An 8,169-nucleotide genomic window follows, 5' to 3' on the forward strand; every position below is an offset into this window, starting at 1 on the left:
TGAAATAAGAAATGTAACGAGTAGGCTGGATATATTAGTAAACTCGAAAATATTCTTGAAATGGTCCATAAAGGTTAATTTGCCTCAGTTAGACAAAGAGCATCCTCCTCATGGGAACCTACTGTATAGGCTAGTCTTCCTCGACTTCTGTCAGTGAAAGAATCCTTTGAGTGTTTTGAATGCTCAGTCCTCCTCAGCACACTGGTGTTTTTCACGAGTGTGAGTTCAAGCGTACACTTTCTGTTCCTGCTTCACTGCTGATTTGAGATCACTAGATTGCAAGAGTTCAGTGTATTGTACAGGTGTGTGCTCACAGAGAAAGTATATAGATCCCATTTATACAGAGCAACATGTCATAAACAATATACAAACAAAATACTGCTCAATACTGGGGAGAAATGTTATAAAATAATTTATATTCTATTTTATAAAACCTTGACAAAAGTATTATGGTCTTTTATATGTAAACAGCCTAGCACAGGTGTCTCCTAAACCCACATGCATTTTGCATTACTATTCTAGTTGAGGGTATTCATAAAGGTCTTTTTGTGTAAAGAAAATCATTTAAATTTGCATTTAAAGTCACACAGTTGGCTCTTCAGACTGTCTCCATGTAAACACATTACCCCCATTCATTCACTTTTCATTTGTATTACAGAAAAGCCCAAGTGAGGGAGACATTATTTGATAAGGACGTTGGCGACACCATCTGGCCAAAAAACGACACTACAGTCATATTGAACACATTTAAATACTTTTAGATTATTTTGTCATTCATATTTTTACCTAAATCGAACATGCATCTTTCAGTTTCATATAATTCTTTAAATGTCTTACTGATTTGCTATAATGAATGAATAAATGTTTTCCACAAATAGGGCCTGAATCTCTTAAAAATTGTAACATTCATTGAAAAGAGGAAAATGTTGATCCTTAACCTCATCCTATTTTGTTTTCTTATTTTCTATCAAACATCTAACAAAATTTGTAGTATTATTTGTAATTAATATTTTAATAAAAATGTAAAATATTCAAACTGACTGTACCTAGTTTAATTTACATTGATGGCTTCTACTAACGTTGCATGTATGTAGGCTAATAACTGGAGAAAAGTTTTATTTAAACACAAGAGGGCGCTCTTTTACTATGGTGACCTTAAAATCTTTTTTCTTTTTTTCTTTTTTGTCTTTTTTTTTTTTGAGTAGTCTTTCATGTCAGTGCATGTTGACTATGGTTCACTGGTGCACTTTACAGATTCACTTAAGAATAAAATTCTTCTGCCAATTTCTTCTTATTTTCTAATTTCTTCTTATTTTCTAAAAAAGAAGAATATTTTGCATTCCCAAAAACTTTTCTTAAGATTGTTCTTAAGATAAAATTTAAGAAGTATTCATATTCCCGAAAAGAATGTTTTTAAAAATCGTCGTAAATAACTTCTTAAAGCTAGGAAAACTTCCAACCTTAAATGCCCAAATGTAAGATGTTTAATGAATTTATTGGGTTGTTTCAAATATTACATCATATAAAAGTCTTTTATTTACCTGTTTGTCTAAAAATGGTTTTAAAAATATTGCATTGCTGCACATTCAGGGCTCAGACACAAAAGCTTCAAAGAGAACTACATTTCAGTACGATTTGAAATTTAATAGGCAAGTAAAAAGATTTTGTTGGCCAATCCCTCTCGTGACCACGACCACTTTCCAAACCCATTATTCACCTGGAATACAATTTCGATGACAATGTGTCATTATTAGCTAAGCAGAGGCATTCAGAGCTGGACAAGAGATAATTATAGGGCTCCTCAAATCAGTTTGAGGACAGAATGTCACTGGAACGCTGATGACACACATCTACTGTGTTTGAAGACAGCTTTGAGGAAGTGAATGTTACCTACAACCTGATTGGACAGAGAACATAAATTTGCATTTGTTTTCTTGTCTAGCTTGAAGGATGTGCAATGACATAGGTAAATCATTAGAACAAACCTCTCTAATCCCTGATGTATTGCTAAGAGTTCTTTTCCTCTTAAACTCCATGATGAAGAGCTGTTGAGAGACTCTAGTTCAATGTTGCCAACTGCTTTCAATTAAAAGTAGCTAAAACTGGTATAGCTAAATGTCACTAGATGACATTATAATGGCAAATTCATTGATCTATATAAATATGAATATAGATCAGTGGGTAAAATAAGAATCTAGATAAGGTTTGTCCAAGAAGTTGCTAGATTTGTCCCTAAACTTTTGAAAAAAGTCTCAAAAGGGGTGAGGAAGTCACTAAGTCTAGTGACAAGGTCGAAATGCATCTGAAAATATTTAGGAACCAATAAGTGACATATAGTAAGCAGCTCAGAGCTATGAACACTGCCACTTTTATTTTATTAAAAGAAGAACTTATTGTGATAAACAGTCATACCACTGACTTAAAGTTAGTTTCTGCGACACTTGTGCACCTATCGAAACTACAAAAATAAAGCATATTTTGCAAATGCCCTTTTCGTTCGCCGCGCCTCCCCCTACTCTAACATCACAAGGGCCGCGTCCGAAATTGCATACTCTCTTGAGTATAGCCTACTCTACAGAAAATGGCTCTAAACAGTACCAGATTTGGGTTCTTTGACTTGTAACAATAGCAGAACCCTTTTTGGTGCTAAATAGAACCCTTTTTATAAGGTTCCATAAAAAACCATGCTTTGAAAGTGCTATATAGAACCTCAATAGTGTGATAAATAACCTTTTTAATAATAGTTTATTTTCATCAATATTAGTATAAGCTATTAGTATCTTTATATTATTATATATTAGTAATATATTTATTTATTTTATTTTATGTTTTGTTATTGGCCTGGTCTTATAATGTCTTGTAGCCTCTAATTGAGTTTTACATTAAAAAAAAAACAGCATGTTGTGTCCATTACATACTTTTATTTTTTATTGACGTGAAATTGTATAAAAAACGACAGTACTCTAACAACATTTATTAGCTGAATACATTATTAAATGACAATTGACATTGAACATGAATAAATACACAAGGAAGAAAAACACAAAATTGATGTATGCCTAATGAAGACCAAATTCCAGTGAAATATCTTCACAATCTCCGGTAATGTCTTTAAGTCCATCATTTTGGTGGCAGTTTCTATCTGCAGATGATGAAGTTGTGGGATGTGACAGCATCTGAAATACACAACTGAGTTTAGAGTTACAGTGTGTCTCTTCCATTTGTTTATGTAAAGATAATTATGTTTATAAAGGCCAAAAGTAGCAAAAATTGACAGTATGTGACAATGTTAAAAGGAAAAGTGATATAAAGCCATGGGATAGCTTTAATGCTTTTTGTTTGTTTGTTTTGTTACTAGGTGTGTTTATGCATAAACCAAAGTAATTAAAAAATCTAACAATATGGATCATAAATTCAATATCTCTGTTACGTAGTGGAGAAGAGGAGAGAAGTAACCCTAACTGAACAGAGCTGCTCACACTTAGGCTACATGTCCTATTAAACTAAACAAAGAAAAAGACATGATTGGTAAACCAGTTACAATTTGAAAGTTACAATTCATAGACATTTTAAGAAAGAAATCATTTACCTGTTGAGAGTGTGTTGACAGTCTGTGTAATTGAATGGCTGAGCTCTAGAAAATCAGTAATGATGTGGCTTTGACAGTTACAGATTTGAAAAACAAAAAGGCGGGAATAAAGAACCCTAAACTCTAACACAAAGAACCATTTCAGCATATAAAGGGTTCTTCAAGACAAAACGCTTCTAAGTAGAACTATTACTACGTGTAATGAACCTTCAAATAAGTAATCGCCATGTTGTCATTATCATGTGACCTACCAGCGTCAGTTGTGTCGCTTCACTGCCATTCACAAATCCTCTCCCGTGGCCTCATGGGATGGTGAAGTGTCCATCGTATGCACACTTCAGAATCTCGCCGGATGTAGTTTCCTTAGCAAATGTACTTGACAGTATGTGATTTTGGATGCACTTAGTAATAAAGTAACAACTTTTTTCAACCAATATTGGTGTGTGTTATGTGTATTTATGATTATTTTATGAGAATTTCGTCATTAGTGTGCTAAATGCAGCAAGCTAGCTCAGTAGATTGGAAAGAGCTATCGATCAGAGTATAGTCATAAAACCTGGAAGAATATCATCATTTTCTTAAATTTCTTATGGGTTTTTCAAATAGCCTAGCAGTTTTAGATTTTTGAGTATAATGGGACATTAGCCTTTTTAGCAACCACAGCAACTTAGCAACATTAGCTACTTGAGGAGATTCACGTACTGTTTATCTTTTACTTTGACTTGTCCAGTGTAGACAGCCTCAAATTGTTGTGGCACATCATGTCAAAAATGCACCTTGTCATTGTCACGTGACCTAACATTGTTAGATGTTGCTTCAGTGGCATTCACAAATCCTATACAGTGGCCTCATGGGAGACTAAGTGCCTGTTTTATGAATACTGTGAATTCGAACATAATACTCTTGTCACATACTGTTTTTTGCAGGGTGTCTTTTGGACTGTGGTGTCTGTCAACAGAAACTGTTAAACTGGGGTTAAATTCATCTATCTTGTTTACAATGAGACACCTAAACATTGTTGGGGTTATTGCTATCCAATTTTAAGATTGGCTGATTATTTAGAGGATTCACTTCATTAATGTGTTTGTAATTCCCAAAGCTTTGCAGCGTGAGCTTCACTTATGCCTTAAAATGCGTAAAAAAAAAGCTTTTAGAACAGAGTTACAGAGTGGACCTACTATTTTCAGAAAAACATGAAATAATGGTTTATCCTGTCTAGACCATGCTCATGCAAGACTGTTATCATAGTGTAAGCCTGTGCTAATCTTAGTGTTGGAGCTAACAACTCCAGTGGTTTTTATAGGCTTAAAAGCTCTTTAGCAACAATAATTTGTGGATTTTGTGTATTATAGTCCTTATTCTGCATGCTGTTTTGTTTTGACAGGGCAGTATGGATGGATGTTGGGTATTCCCCTCATAAAGTTCAGCACTTTCTATTAGCAATAGAAAGCACTATTTCTATTACCTGGGATGCAGCAGGAGAGTTAATGAATACAGTAGCCTACTTGTTGCATCTCACCGGTACATGCTTGTGTCACGGTGAGTGATTTTTTGCTTGACTGGTTATCGTACGTCATTTAGCTGTGATCTTTCATATGAAGTTTTTAATCAGCTGTGCTCACATGCTAGCTAAATGTCTGCCTCACTCTTGCATATCGTATTAAAAAAGCCATGGCACACAATGGCAGAAGTTCATACAAGCGCATTATCTTCTACTAAACAAGTTGACTTAAGAATAATTAGTGGTGTTTAGACTTATTATTACTGTTGTTCAGGTCAGACTTCACTACCGAGTCAATCAATAGCTAAACAGACAGCATTTTAGTATGAAGGGACATTTTTAAGGAAACAGGCTGCCTTCAAAAGCACCCAACCCAATCTCATGAGAAAACATTACAAGATGATGATTTTGCATGAAATGGTACAGTGGGATTTGTACATGAACATAAGATTTTATGAAAAAACATGAGCAAGTCCATCCCTAAACCTGACCATCACAAGCAGATTGTACAAAAATGTATGAAGGAGAAAGTGAATTTCTTGGTATAAAATGAATAATATGTTAAAAAAAAAAAAAAAAAAAAAAGTTTTTTTTTCTGATTCCTTGGATTATGGCAAGACACCTTGTGGTTTTAACTGAATAATTCATCCTACAGCTTTTGTGATATACTGAACTATTTGTGCGTAACTCATAAGTGGATAAGATGGTGATTACATCAAACAGGAAATATAAAAATGAACCAAAATCGTAGTCAGGTTTCTTCGTTCCTTATACTGTATATCTGTGGGTTTGCAGAAACGTAGCATTTATGTGCCATTTTTTTCTGACAAAATTTTGGAAAGATGGAAAGAATTGAGGCAACATCAACATCTAAGACAATGATCATATTGACAAACTTTGAAAAGTTTGAGGTCAGTAGAAGTTTTTTTTAATGAAATGAATACTTTTATTCAGCAAGCATGCATTAAATTCCATAGAGTTCTATATACTGTTCTTTTGAACTTTCTATTCATCAAAGAATCCTGAAAGTGATAACGGTATCACGGTTTCCACAAACATATTAAGCAGCACAACTGTTTTAAGCATAGATGATTATCAGAAATGTTTCTTGAGCATCAAATCAGCATATCAGAATGATATCTGAAGGATCATGTGACACTGAAGACTGGAGTAATGATGTTAAAAATTCAGCTTTACATCACAGGAATAAATTATATTTTAAATTATATTGAAATAGAAGACAGGTATTTTACATTATAATGATATTTGCTGTTTTTCCTGTATTTTTATCAAATAAATGCAGCTTTTGTAAACATAAAAGACTTCTTTCAAAATCTTAATTATTCGAACCATTTGAACGGGAGTATATACAGAAATACCCACCAATTATATGACAGTGCCAGAAAACTTACAAAGTTTTAAATAATAATAATGAATCCATTCATAGCCTAAATCACAATGCTAAGTGCTTTGACCATAAACATGTACTCAGCCCATAATGTGAATGTCATTGATGTGCTTGGCCCCGTAATTGCTGCTTGCAGCTATATTATTAGGCCTATACCCGTTTATTATGTTTTTATGCTTGACATTGTTGCATTTGCACTTTTTCCCCAAAGTTTTCATGAAAACATGTGGAATCCAGTTGTGCCCTAAAGGCATCGCTGAACTAAATCCACAAAGAATCACATCTCTTTCTCGCGTTGAGTTGGACACTTTGAGGCAGCTCTTACACAGACACCAACATATGACTTCAGAATGCAGGTGCCAGCTTTAACATACCGATACATCAGTACAAGCGAGACAGTTTCAAGAGAAAACACAAAAAAGCCTGAATCAGCATTGTATCTACAAAAATCCGAGCATTAATTAGGAACTGACAGCCTGTGTAAAGCTAATGGAGATGAGGAGTTTGACAGAAGTGTAAGTCCGCTTTTGAGGCATGATGCATGTCAGTGTGTATGTTTTAGGTTCAGGGTGTGTCAGGGGAAGTCCTACATTCACTTTATTCCTACAAATCCCCTCTTGAAGAATCATGTTTCCATGACAGAATGTTTGTTTCTTCAAAAGAAACAAGACAGCCTTTTTTTTTATCATGATTGCACTTATCATTTTTGACCCCGATTAGTATCCATAGAGACAGTGTCAGTGTGGGCAACAACAAAATTGCTTAGAGTTAGGAAGTGGTTAGTGAAATGCATGTTCTCAGCCATCATTGCAGTACATTATTTTTCCCACACATTGCCACGGCGGAACTGTTGGCTCCCATTCCCTGTCCTGTTTCCAAGAAAAGCAAAACATCAACAATTTTTACATTCACTGAAAAAAATGTAAATGGTGTTTTCCCATGCAAAACCCATCACCACAATGCTATAGGGTGTTCTGAGTGTTTGCCAGGGTTTCTTTGAGGTTTCTAAGGTGTTCGAAATGGTTTTACACATTGCTGTGTGGTTGCTAGGGTGGTCTGGGTGGTTGCTTACTGTCAAAAGAACTGAATGTTTTAGATCATTATTTTTCGCACCAGAAGGAAAAATCAGAGGAAAAGCAAGCATGGTAAAATAACAATAAAACAAGTTGTTGCTTAGTGGCCAAAAGAACCAATTTTTATTTTTTTATTTTATTTTATTTTATTTTATTTTTTTTTATTTATTTATTTTTTTTTTCCCACTAGAGGAAAAATAAGAGGAAATGCATCACTACTAAACTTAAAGTAAATATTATATAAAATTAAACATAAAAATATATATTTTTAAATGATGTATTTAATATAAACAACATTAATTACAGTAATATAAATGACATGAATCAAAGTAAAAAGCATAAATAGACATAAAAACACACAAAATAAAAGCAATTCTCATTCCTCATGTATCTATAAGGCATGGAACAGAGCGTTCCAATCTAGACTCCTAAATGAATTCAGGACAGTCTTGTTAGTGAACATCCTCTTGTTCTCCACTGACAGATCAGTGCAGGGATCAGTTCACACTGAAGTCCCTAGACGGCCCCAAATGCCAAACCGCTCTTCAATCCTCACCAGCCTATCCGGTGCTGCATTCACTGGCCAGTAGATCAAATC

Source organism: Ctenopharyngodon idella, chromosome 10 (genome assembly GCF_019924925.1).
Source record: "Ctenopharyngodon idella isolate HZGC_01 chromosome 10, HZGC01, whole genome shotgun sequence".
NCBI classification, from domain to species: Eukaryota; Metazoa; Chordata; class Actinopteri; order Cypriniformes; family Xenocyprididae; genus Ctenopharyngodon; species Ctenopharyngodon idella.